The sequence below is a fragment of the Triturus cristatus genome, chromosome 1_1, assembly GCF_964204655.1.
Source record: "Triturus cristatus chromosome 1_1, aTriCri1.1, whole genome shotgun sequence".
NCBI lineage: Eukaryota > Metazoa > Chordata > Amphibia > Caudata > Salamandridae > Triturus > Triturus cristatus.
Window position 1 is genome coordinate 210725345 of NC_140579.1, and position 14138 is coordinate 210739482.

At 45.3% G+C, this 14138-nt stretch overlaps 1 protein-coding gene across 7 annotated transcripts in view; it reads right to left on the reverse strand.

Moving 5' to 3' along the window:
• The window catches only part of CDK18 (cyclin dependent kinase 18), a 1155230-nt gene that overhangs the window by 404929 nt on the left and 736163 nt on the right, over positions 1-14138 (reverse strand). The window lies entirely within an intron of this gene.

Sequence of the window (14138 nt, forward strand, 5' to 3'; positions counted from 1 at the left end):
GCCATGTTACAGTAAACGTTTTACACTTTTCGTTACAGAACGTGAAGGTACTGCTTTGTCAGTACTCACGCAGGAACAAGCAGGATCACACAAGCCATGTGCTTATTTTTCTAGTACATTAGATCCCGTAGCTCAGGCTCTTCCTGCGTGCCTGAAATCAGTCGCAGCAACAGCTTTAGCAATCAGACAAAGCGATGCCATAGTATTAGGACATCAATTGACAGTACAAGTACCACACGCAGTAGAGGTTCTCTTGAACCGGACCCAAACACAACACTTGACTATAGCAAGACTGACAGGTTATGAATTGACATTGTTCCAGCCACACATAGAAATCAGACGTTGTAGTACATTAAATCCTGCCACACTTTTGCCATTAAATGGAACAGACCCATTGGCACATGATTGTATTGAAGTCATTACTATTACGACGAAACCCAGACAAGACTTGACAGATATTCCATTATCAGACCCAGACCTGACATTGTATGTAGATGGTTCATGCATGAGAACAAATACAGGAGAGTTAGTGGCCGCTTATGCAGTCACAACAGATACTGAAATTATTGAAACAAATTGTATCGATACCTTGTCAGCTCAAGCAGCAGAGCTCATCGCTCTGACACAAGCCTGTATTCAAGCCAAAAATAAGAAAGTCAACATATACACAGATTCACGTTATGCATTCGGAGTCGTCCATGACTTCGGCGTGCTTTGGCGAGAGAGAGGTTATTTAACTTCTCACGGTGCCCACATCCAGCACGGTCCCCTTATTCAAGCTCTGTTAGATGCAATACATCTGCCTACTGCAATATCGATTATGAAGTGCAAGGCCCATACGAAAGTGACTGACATTATTTCTCAGGGTAACGACCTAGCTGACAGAACAGCTAAACAGACTGCTCAGAATCAGACTCGTCCAACTGACACGACAAAGACAATAGTTCCGACACCAACACACTGCATGACAGTTAAGGATCCCGCCCTTGATGTAATTGACATACAGACACATGCTACACCAGAAGAAATAAAGAGATGGACTGAATTAGGAGGGATCCAAACGGATCAAGGATGGATGACGAAGGGAAAATCTATATGGTTTCTCCCCGACTCAATGGTTCAGGTCATCATTAACACAATACATAGTCCAGCGCACCTAGGAGAGAAAGCTATGCTAGACAGTATTCAACACATTTGGTTCAATAAACACTTGCGAGCAGCAGCTAAACAGAAAGTACGTACCTGCATGATTTGTTGTCAGTTCAATCCAGGAAAAGGCGTACCTGTAGAACAGGGTGGATTTCAACCCCCCGATCACCCTTTTGAAGTCCTCCAGATGGATTATATCCAGATGGAACGATGTCGAGGCTTCAAATATGTCCTCGTAGTTGTATGCGCTCTTTCCCGGTGGACAGAGGCGTATCCCGTCTCAGATTACACTGCCCCGACTACTGCCAAGCAGTTAGTTCGAGAATTCTTCCCACGGTATGGTTTGCCCCGTATCGTGTACTCAGATAATGGCCAGCCGTTCTCATCCGAGCTAATGAAACATGTTTCACTTCTGTTAGGCTATCAATGGAAATTCCACTGTGTCCGACATCCCGAGGCAGCAGGTCTCGTGGAGCGACATAATCAAACTCTGAAAATTAGACTGTCCAAAGTATGTAGAGAAAAAGGTGTCGACTGGATAGTAGCTTTACCGGTTGCGCTCTTTTACATGAGAATGGTAGCACACTCTCGAACAGGGCTATCCCCGTATGAGGTGATCTTCGGTAGACCACCAAATATGTGGGGGACGCCTATACCTCGTAAAATAACTGATGTTGATTGTAATATGCTGACAGATTACCTGGCTTCCTTGATGTCTGCACTACAATCTTGTCGTTCACAGGTAGCTGCAGCTTTTCCCGATAACACTGAGGTGAAGCCCCATGACGTGGTTCCAGGTGATCTGGTGCTTATAAGAAATTTCGACAGGAGGAACCCGCTGGAGCCTCGCTGGCAGTCGCCTAAACTCGTCTTATTGACCACAAGGACAGCTGTGAAGATTGAGGGACGTAAAGGGTGGTTACACTCGAGCCATATAAAAAAAATTCATGGACTACCAACTGAATCGAACTTTCAGCCCTGCATTCCCTCACAGACTGACTCAAAACTTCCCCTGGTTGATGAACCAGAAAAGGAGAATTATAAACTGAAACTAAGGTCTAGCAAGTCAGACAATTTGATTGTTTAAGTCCTCTCCAAGGTGAATCGGTTGAATTTGTCTCTGACATGTATCCTCTAGACCGAAATAAAGAGAGAAATAGACAGAAACATGCGCACTGTAAATCACTTCGCAGTCACTGCATAGTGACATTGTTAATTATGTTTTTTCTAAGTCTTCTGATTATCATTGCCAGTATATTATTACACATGTATTACCCTATTTCCAAGCGTGCTTCCAATGCTACTGCCGAACATTCTTTTAGCGAATTACCCCCGCATGAGTTGTCCTATAGATTTGCGCTGCGCAACAACACATTCATTAGTATGTTACATCATTCTCATCAGACCAGCAATGCTACAAATTGTTGGATATGTGGCCGACTCCCTCCCTATCAGAAATATAGGGGAGTTCTGCCCCTCTTTCCGTATCCATTCACACACAATGGCTCCTGTGGAGCATGGTTTAGTTTGATTAATTCCCTAGATTCAAATTCAGTAGTTTATCAAGACAACTGGGTTTGGGGAAACCTGAACCTAGTTTTACTTGAAGTCTGCTACCCTAACAAGGAGGGACTTCCCAAAAGAACAGGAACTGATCTAGAAAATGAAGTATATGGACTAGGTAACTTTACACTTAATCTCATGATCCTGAATGTTGAATCCGAAGCTACACCAATCTTGCCCGCTATGTCAGTATTTCCAGTTAGAGGCGAATTATGTGTAAGAAAGAATGGTTCAATACACATGGGCCATAGTAAATGTACCACTGTAATAGAATTCAGTGATAAAGGCAAGTCTACATTTAGAGCTTCTCGTCACTCCTACTTCATTTGTGGTCACACCGCATACATACGCCTACCCTTAGATTGGGATGGTACCTGTTACATTGCATTCCTTCTACCACCTGTTTTCCTAGCCCCGCCTGATTACCATAGGAATACCCATTTAGTACACAACAGACAACAGAGAGATCTCCCGATTGTCGATTACACCGAAACAGCATGGGAGCAATACACAGATTTCAATAAAGGTTTCTTTCCCTACATAGGTACAGTCACTAATAGTAAATTGATACGTAGATTAACTAGAACCCTTGAAGCAGTAGTGAATGAAACTACTTCCGCCTTAGGCAACTTAACAGAGGAGCAGTCTGCGATGCGGATTGTTGTTCTTCAAAATCGTCTTGTCCTTGACGTCATCCTGGCCGATAGGGGTGGAGCTTGTAGGGTCATCGGATCAAGTTGCTGTGTTTTCATACCAGAAAACGCGCCGTCAGTATATAAAGCCATAACTCGACTTCATAAAATTGTAAGCCAGATACATCAGAATCCAGGCACCTGGACTTGGTCCGGTTGGTTCTGGAGCGTGTTGTCAGCCTGGGGATGGAGGATCCTATCCTTCCTAGGTATTGGCTTTCTCATACTATTCAGTTGCTGCTTGTGTCTACAATGTGGGCCAGCGATTTGTGGTCTGTGTGCCACATCGTGTATCCCGCCTTCAAATTTTCATTCAAGATCCCGGAAGAAGAAAGAAGAACAAATGATGCTATATGAACAGATTGATGGATTGATGAAGATGGATATTTCATGAGGGTCCGTAGGGGACAAGGAGGGAATGAGGAAATATGAATTTTTATGGTCAATTGTGTCCCCTATCTTAGACCCCAACGGCTCCATGTACATGCTACAAGTACATGTATGTTCCCTCCACTTCAAGCTACGAAGACGCAAATACAATTGTGTCCAACGTTAATATGTACTCTTTCATATCTGCCATGAATAGGCCAGATATTCCGTTCCTAAGTATGATTGGCCACCGACTTTATATGGTACACTTTTTACGTTTTACAGCTCTGGCAAGATAGGCCCTGAATTCTGCCATCGAGCCTTTTCCTGCTTCTGCCTCTGAAATGCTCCAGCCTGGACCTGCATCCATGTCCATGAACTTTGTCTTACTCCCTGCACGGCTAGCGGTGCCTGACGCGGCCTGTTGCCTGCCAAAAACTGTATTCAGCCTTCAAGTTATCTGCTTCGCTCCTCATCCAATACATTCCTGTCTAGTAGTTTAGGTAAACATCCTTCTAGCTACCGAGCAAAGGGCCCGGCCTCGCTGTTTTTATGCAAGTAATTCATAGGCCCATGGAAGATTCCTGCCCCCTCGCATCTCATGTAGACACATAGACGCTTGTACACACACTAACAGTCAGTATAGAATAGGATCTGTCCGAGAAGACCTTTCCTTCCAGATAATATAGTTCCTTAAACACAAGATATTAGATATGATTTAGGACTAGGTTGTCCTGACACCCCAGACTTCTGTCTCCATATGTAAAGCTAAATGTCAATTCCCCTTCACCCTCTAGTTGCACGTCAATCACACGTCATGCGGCTGCGCGCGCATCTCTGCCAAATATTTCTGCTGACACTGCAGGATTCTCTTATGGATCCACCCACTTGTGCCATCATTTTAAATGACGTTTCTAGTATACGCCTGTATTACGCCTATTTTCATTACGTATGTGTATTCTTATCTGCATTATCAGCTGTTACGCCTCCTGCATCTGTCTTAATGCAATGCTTTTCATATAAATATTGTTACTTGTCAATAATGTATTGCTGATCCCTTCCTGAACCTTCGTGGTGATGGAATATGATTGCCTGGTTCGAACTATAATTCCTTTGTAAGGAATAAAGCCCTTTTCAGAACCTCTAATACCACGGATTCTGCCTCTTATTTTGACTGAGTTATTCTTACTAGACTTTACCGCATAAAAAAATAGTACAGGTAATTTAAATATTTACCACAGGGGGGTGGAGGGTATGGCCTTTGCTCTGCACATGCTTTTGGCTGGGCGAAGATTTCTTTGACCTGGAGCCAGAAAGCAGGGCAGTGACGACACACTGGTGGGTGCAGCCTGTTTCTCATTTGCAGAATAGCATTTCGATTTTGGGCGTTTTCCCCTTGGCCCAGGGAGGAGTTGGAGACCCTCCATTCATTCCAATTGCTAGGGGCCGGGCTGCCTGGCAAGCTTAGAGTTTGTGGGGGTGTGGCAGTGGCCTTTGCCTCTTCCACCAGACCCAGCAACAGTTGTTGTTGCTTTCAAGTGATTGGTTTGCTGGAGTCTAGGGGAGGAGTCCAAAGCCAAAAAAATCCAGTATTTTCTGGTTTTTGGCTTGCTTCGTCGTCGTGGCTTGTGCGTGCGTGCTCTCATAGCTATTGCCACGCTGTCAAGAGTGAACTGGTGCAGTGAGTCCTCTTGGTCACGGAGCCCCGGCTTTTGGACTGACTCTGAGAGTGAGACACAACCACCAGGCCTGGACTGAACAACATCGAGGTGGCGCGGCGCCGGTCATCTGCATCATCACCTCGGAACACACGGGTAAGTAAATGCCGGCCGCCACCACCCACAATAACCTATTATAGGGGCACTGTTTAGGGTTTTTATCAGCGAGGGTAAAATAGGCAAGATAATAGATTAGACAGAGGCCGCGGCGTTGAAACACGAGCAGTGAATTCAAAGACAGGCCAGGAGTCAGACTCGGTGAGAGACACAGAAGGGAAGGGAGCAGATAAATGGGCAGTAAGGTCGGTGAAACCAGCTGAGAGCAGCAGGCGAGAGCGAGGCAAGTTACAGGCACTCACATCGCCGGTCACAACCAATAGAAAATACACTGGTGGGGTGTGTGTTTCTCGTGGACTGCAGACAACAACCCTGCGCAAGCGTATATGTCGAGGCTGCAGCTTTGTTCTCACACAACACCCAAATGACGCGCAAACCACCCCCTGGGCTGCCGCAGATGAGATTCCGGACCTGGAATTGCTTCATATAAAATATGCAAGTTTGACAAAAAAAGTACTTGCCAGAATACAAATGGAAAGCGTATTTTCGTGGGCACAAAAGAATGACGGGTGACGCCTGCATTTCTCCAAAGAACAGCAGCATTGGAGGAGAAGGAGGAGGATTTTTTTTTTTAAACCGAGTTTGTTTGGGCTTACCAATATTTTAATATATTATTAATGGGACACACGACTGAAACCTGTTCACGTTCTTGACATTTTGGAAGTCACAGTACCCTGTGTTCTGCATGCACCTGAATTCGCTGCAGAGCAGCATATGTTTTTAATGCTCTTCATAGTCAAAAGGGAGCTTTAAAATAGAGATTTGCAGTGTTGCTTTCTTTTTTTTAGGAAAAATATGGCACGGTTTTAGCTCTAGAGCATAGTGCATATTCTGAGAATTGTTTACCTCTGAGGCGGAAGCCGGAGGCTTGTTCACTCGCTTTTTTAAAATTGTTATAATTGTGTTTAGCTAATTTTAAAAAGCACTTTCAGCTCAAACAGAGCTCTCCTCTGTCCTGAGTACCTCCCCAGACTTCCCACTGTCAGCGGATCGAGCGCTGCACCGGGGGCAAGTTCCCAGGGCTGCCATCGCTTTGAACGCGAGGCCACGCCCACACGTCAGGCCACGCCCACTTCTGGACCTATAAGAAGCGCTGATTGAAAGCGCCTTCATTAGGATTGTTTACCTCTGAGGCGGAAGCCGGAGGCTTGTTCACTCGCTTTTTTAAAATTGTTATAATTGTGTTTAGCTAATTTTAAAAAGCACTTTGTGAAGGGAACGTCCGATCAGATATCCTTTCCCTCCAGTGTGGGGTCCCCCAGGGCTCTTCACTGAGCCCTACACTGTTTAATACATATATGGCCCCCCTGGAGGATGTGGTCTCCCCATTTGGGATAAAAGCCGTCACCTACGCTGATGACACCCAAATGATTGTATCATTTTCACTCGAGGAAGAAAAAATCAAAAACCTTCATGACTGCCTAGAAGGTATACATGCCTGGATGTCTAACTCAAGGCTCAAGCTCAATGGGTCAAAAACCGAGCTTATGCTCTTGGGACACCAACCACCATCCCTCCCCACTACCATGTGGCCTTCATGCCTAGGACCCATCCCCCAGCCTAAAACTGAAATCAAAAGTCTAGGCTTCTGGCTGGAACAGAATCTTTCCATGACAACACAAGCCAAAAAAACAGCCGGCACCTGTGTTGGTATACTTCGATCCACCAGGAAGATTCTTCCACTACTTCCCGCAACCTCCCAGAAAATGCTTATGCAAGGTCTAATATTATCAAGATTGAACTATTGCAATGCCCTTTTTTTGGGTGCCCCTGAAGCCTCGCTCAATGTCCTGCAGCGAACACAAAATGCCGCTGCAAGGATACTTACTGGCACCCCTCGTAGAGTTTCAGCCAAACCTGCCCTTAAGACACTGCACTGGTTGCCGATACGCGAAAGGGTCAAATTCAAGTCCCTTTGTACCACCCATAGAGCTATGCAAAATCAAGGACCCCCAATGCTGAAATCTATGCTCTACCCATACACCCCGAACAGACCCTTACGGTCAGCGCAAGGCAACCTGGCCAAGGTCCTCCGAACTAAAAGAGCTCGTACTGGTGGACGCCGTTTCTCGGTGGTCGCCGCAACCCTCTGGAACTCTCTCCCAACCCAACTCCGGTCTGAACCTAATCATATGAAATTCCGAAAGCTTCTCAAAACTCACCTTTTCCCACAATAACCTTTTCTCTTCCTCCTTAGCCTCTACCCTCAGTTGTTGGTCTACAATCACAGCGCTGGGACGCTTCCGGGCAGCCATGCGCTATACAAATCCCAAATTCATTCATTCATTCATTCAGAACTAGTAGTTATCAGCTAGCAGAATCTGAACGAGTGTCTGGAAGGCCTCTCCTACCGCTGCATGACTGTAAATGAGCAATCACTAATTATTTTTGCAAGAGCATCTTTCTGCAGTCTTGACTGATCAAACACATATCCCCTTTGCATCGGAGTGCTGAACAAACAGCAGACAGCTTAAATTATGCAGTGTCAAGCCGTAACAACATTTATCTGGCGTTTCACTGATGGAATGACTGAAGGTGCAATCTCAAGTGCAAATCAAGTACCAGTAATACAGTGCATGTGAGTGCTGAGAGAAGGTGAGTGACACCTTCCGGGGACAGGGCACAACCCACTGAGCTGCACTGGCTCTCAGACCCCAAGACAGGGACCCTCCGAGGCCTTCTTCAGGCTGCAGCGCTATAGGAACCTGTTCGATGCGTGCATTGCACCCGAGCTTGGGTGGATTGTTAAAGGCACTCGTGTCCAGGGTGCAGGTCACGAATAGATGGCACAAGACACGTGACAAGTTCGGAAATCTCGCTCTATTTAGAAAAGCGTCAGGTGTGAATGTTACTGGCATTAATGTTAAACACGTCCCAGCAGGGCCGGCTTTAGGGCGGTGCGACCGGTGCCACCGCACCGGGTGCTGGCTTCCTGGGGGCGCAGTGTTTGAAAGTGTATTATGCTTTTGAAGCACCTGCTGCAGCGTTTCTTTTCCCCGGCAATTACCAGGCCTCACATAAATGTCAAGAAAACTCCTGTGATTAATTATCGTCCTGGAGAGAGATCAGTGTTTTGTAAAGTTGAGGTTTTGACTTAGGTGAAGTTAGTGCAGAGGGTTAATATGCCTGCTGCAAAGAATGAGTACCAAGTAGATTACAGAGAGCGTATGATGTAAACAGATCAGCAGGTTACTGCTTTCAAAAGAGAAATCCTTTTGTTACTTGCAATTTATTTATAACTTAAAGTCCAAATATAGAATAGTGAGCTATTAACTTTCATCCTAGAACTGCATACACACTGCACAGTATACATTATTAGAACATTGATTAATGTTGCAAAAAGGGTTAATTTGGCTAGAAATCAATTCTTATTTTTAAAGAAAACTCCCAACTATGCTGTTTCTTTTTCGACTCTGAGTTTGTGCTTCTCCACACCAAGCACTCTTAAACTATACATATGAGATATAGAATAGTGATTGAACGGGGGCTAATTGGGCATGATGACCTGACTACAAGATGGCCGCCTCCCAAACTCTCACAAGATCTTGGTGTGAGAAATCACACCCCTTTTTAGAGTGCTCCCAGTAGTGTAGTGGCAGCCAGACCTTGGCCTTGCAATAAAGACTACGCACACAGGTGCGAAGGTGGTGGTTTCAACTCTGGCCACGCCCGGGTCCCTGGGCTATTTACTATCTCACTTGGCACATACTCCAGACACGACTACTGCCTTACGCATGTGGGTGGGGGTGTACCAGATTTCCCTCCTGCGCAGCGCACAGCATGGTGTTGCCCAACTTTCTGCAGCTGGGCTATTTACTATCTCACTTGGCACATACTCCAGACACTACCGCCTTACGCATGTGGGGTTGTACCAGATTTCCCTCCTGCGCAGCGCACAGCATGGTGTTGCCCAACTTCCTGCAGCACTACAGGCCCCTGCTTGTCGCATTAGACTGAACTGCTCGTATTGTGGCTCCACGCTTTGAGAAATCTTAACTGGTTGCCCAGTGCATGTGTTAATGTGTGTGATTGTATGTAAATACACTGTATTTAGTTTATCATCAGCAGGCGTGCAACCTTTCTGTATGGACCTCATTAAGGTATCATCAGGGGTTGCAGCTGCAACCCCTGAATCGCCCCTTATGACCCCTGTCACTGTCTTTGCGACCCTGGACCTCATAGGTGGCAAAATCAGTGCCAGGATATTGGATGGGGCTCCACTCTCTTTGTTTTCTCTCAAACTGTTTATTACACTAATAGTGAATAATGTGTGTATGTATAAGCATGTGTATATGAGTAAAATTGAAGGTCAAAGGGCATGTGATGTCGCTTCCGGTCCCCCTGACATTTTGGTGATTTGACATGCATGCTTGTCTCGTCTCTGTATGAGGGAGCTGCAGAAGAGCCCAGCCTGATTCTCTACAGTAGGTACCACAAGGCCGGTTAAACTGCCCCGCATGGGGGAGCGGACAGAGGCGCAGGGCAATAGAGTTCCGGCAACCCCAAGAACTGCCTCAGCAGGGGGGTGAGAGCACGGACTAAGGGGCGACCATTAAAGGCGACCCCAAAGATCTAGTGAGGCTTGGACTGGGATAGCTTGAACAGGGGCAGAAGCAACCCCCACCTGTGTGATAAGAGCAGGGGTGACAGTCACTGTGCTGGGACTCGGAGCCGAATCCGATAATTTATTACTTTACTGCCTGGGGGCATTTTATACTTCACTTTTCTTTTGTACATTACGGGCCTCATTTATGAGGCCCCTTGCGCTGCCGCAATGTCTCTTTTTGTGATGTTCCGTGGTGCAAGATTTTTATTTACGAGGCAGCACTAAGCCACTTTTTTGGCTTAATGCTGCCTCATAAATATGGCGTTCCCAGCAACATCCATGGCTTTTTGACACTGCCCCAGATTTACGAGAAATCGGTAATCTGAAGCAGCACCAAAAACTTACAGAGGTACAACGCGGAGAAATCTCTTTATTTCGCCTCATTTTTCTTTTTTCTATGCATATTACCTTCTGCAGCACACAGGGAAAGAGGAAAACGCCTCTTGTAATTGCCCGCAATGCAGGCACCAGTGCCCCATGGTGCAGCAGTGCCTGCATTGGTGCACAGCAGCTTATTGTGTGCCGGTGCATGGGGAAAGGACAGGAATGCGCCGTATCTGCTGATAGATACGGTACATTTGTGCCCTTTTCTTTTGCTGTAGGGCAGGGCGGCAGGAAGGCCTACTGTTTTGCCCTACAGCAAAACCTCATAAATGAGGCCCTAAATGCAAATTACTTTCTTCACTGATTTCAATTTTTTTCTTGTAATGCTCTACATTTATATGTTTTATTATTTATGTTTCAATTTAAAAATTAAACTTATTGTGTTAACTCCTTTTTCTCTATTGTAAATTTTGAAACACTTTATAAACCATATCTGTCTTTTTCAGTATATCTTTGCTTTCCACCCAAAATCTTGTCGTCAGGTTTGTATGTTTTGCACCTCAATTTCTGTTATGTGGACTTTCTGTCAGTGTACATTTATAGTATATAAATGCTATATTTTGCAAAATAAACACAGTTTGCTGAAATATAATTTCTGTTTGTCTGGCTAATCTTAAAAAAATCAAGGATGAACTGCATTCCTGGGATAAAGAGCCTATGGCATGAACATGTGATCACATACTTGTTGGATTGTAAGGGAAGAGGCGTGGACGGTCGCCGGCTCGCGAGTCTTTGGTTGTGGTGCCCTTATCAAGGAGGTATCCGCACACGAGACATACCAGACATTAGGAGTGCGACTGGAAACTCCATGTTCATGCCATAGGCTCTTTATTTTGAGACGGGCCATCCACGATACAAGTAGTGGACCTACTGTGAGAGTGAGATACATTCTTGAGTACGCCCTGACGAAGTTCAATTCTTTGAACGAAACGCGTTGGCTGAGCCGTTCTTCTGGTTGGAAAACCGCAATAAAGACTTTTCCTATAAACAGAATTGACCACTTGGTGTGATTACATTTGACTATTTGGTGGTGCACTGCTCCAACTTCTTTACAATTTTTCTATCTGCTATGCAGTTTGTATCCTTTAACGGTGGATGCAGGAGCATTAGATGCACACCTATTTGAAATACATTGTTCTTACATGGGAACACAATAAAGAAGTGCGACATTTGGAGTCCGCCGTTAGCTCTTTTTTGAAAAACAGAATATTTTATTTTTAGCCAAAACTTTGACAGACCCAAGTGCTCACTCTCTCAAGGCCCTCCAACCGCCCCCCAAACCTGACTGAAATCAACAACAGCAGCAAACTAATATAACCAGGAGTCAGTTTTTGCTAAAATGGAAGTGTTTGTTTTCATAATGTTAAGAATAAAACCTTTTTAGAAAAACAGTGTGAAAGAAGCTTAAAGGACCACTTCCTCCACCTGGAATTAAAGAAAGCATCCTATTTGGACCTTACAGTTCATCATTAATGACTGTAAATGGTATGTTTCAATGATGATGAATAATGTCTATCAACCTCCACTTCCAAGCAGCTGTAAAAGCCAAGCCACCAGCATCCCATGAAATATGGTATGGTTCTCCTCGAATGCCTTGCACTTAACCCCTTCTGTGCCACGCCCTTTCCCCCTCCTGTGCCGGGCGTTTTATTAGTGGGTGGGGTTCATGACGAGATAGTCTCGTCATGGGCACAGCGCGACCGTGCTCCATGACGAGACTCGTCATGGGCACTGAAGAGGTTAAGTTGCAGCCCATGCATTACAGCCATTATACCCAGGGGCACGGGGATTATGCGATTGTGCGACTGCAGCAATTTTCACATAATTATAGATTTGCCACATAGTCAATCATCTACCACATAAGCCGCTGATTTTAACAACAAAAATGTGTTTACAGCTCTACCGGTTCGCTAGTTACTAAAAATCAGCGACACGTGTTGCTGCGCGCTAAGGTCCCTTGGCAAGGCGGGACTGGTCACCGTTTTGTTGCTTATTGCTATATTTGGGTGTTAAACTGGTATTTATAAGGTGCAATCATAGATTGACCGTCTCTGTGGAGAAAAAAAAGCACACTCATCACTTTAATTCAGAAAGGTGTTATCATCCAAATAAGATTTTCCAAAATATGTTTTATTTGTGAAAAAATGCCATTGTGAATTTTTGGGTAATTCTTTTTGAACTGTGTTATATACGTCTCTGATACTAATCCACAGTCACCCACAAACTTTTGGTTTACTAAACACTGTTTAATATTGTTTCCCCACCATAAAAATGATTTGCTGAGGTAATTGGGAAGTTTATGGTTGTCGTGGATGAGGAGTACCAGGTTCCAGAAATATTTGTCAGGAGGTGGTCCTTACGCCTATAAAATTTTGACAGGGAGGTCTCGGCATCAAAAAGTTTGAACACCTCTGCTGTAAGCTGTGTAAGAGTTCCCTCTCACTGTGCCTGCGTGATATGTGTTTCTGTAACCTCTGTGATAGCCCCCTCATCACTGTGCCTGCAGGATATGTGTTACTGTAAGCTCTGCAAGAGCTCCCTCTCATCACTTTGCCTGTGTAATATGTGTTACTGTAAGCTCTGCGAGAGCTCCCTCTCATCACTGTGCCTGTAAGCTTTACGAGAGCTCCCTCTCATCACTGGGCCTGCATGATATGTGTTACTGCAAGCTCTGCGAGGACTCCCTCTCATCACTGTGCCTGCATGATATGTGTTACTGTAAGCTCAGCAAGAGTCCCTCTCATCACTGTGCCTGCGTGAAATGTGTTACTGTAAGCTCTGCACAAGTTCCCTCTCATCACTGTGCCTGCGTGATATGTGTTATTGTATGCTCTTTGAGAGTTCCCTCTCATCACTGTGCCTGCGTGATGTGTGTTACTGTAAGCTCTGCGAGAGCTCATTCTTATCACAGTGCCTGGACGCTTTGCGAGAGCTCCCTCTCATCACTGTGCCTGTGTGATATGTGTTACTGTAATCTCTGTGATAGCTCCCTCTCGTCAATGTGCTTGTTTGATATGTTTTACTCTAAGCTGTGCACGAGCTCCCTCGCATCACTGGGTCTGTGTGAAATTTGTTACTGTAAACTGCGTGAGAGCTCCCTCTCAGCACTGGGCCTCCGTGATATGTGTTACTGTAACCTGTGCGAGACCTCCCTCTCATCACTGTGCCTTTGCGATATGTGTTCCTGTTATCACTGTGATAGCTCCCTCCCATCACTGGGCCTGCATGAGATGTGTTACTGTAAGCTCTGCACGAGCTCCCTCTCATCACTGTGCCTGCATGATATGTGTCACTGTAAACTCTGCCAGAGCTCCTGCTCATCATTTTGATTGTGTGATATTTGTTACTGTAAGCTCTGCAATAGCTCCACTCCTCACTGTGCCTGTAAGTTTTGCGAGAGCTCTTATCACTGGGCCTGCGTGATATGTGTTATTGTAAGCTCTATGAGAGCTTCCCCTTATCACTGGGTCTGCGTGATATGTGTTACTGTAAGCTTTGCGAGAGCACCCTCTCATCACTGTGCCTGTGTGATCGGTGTTA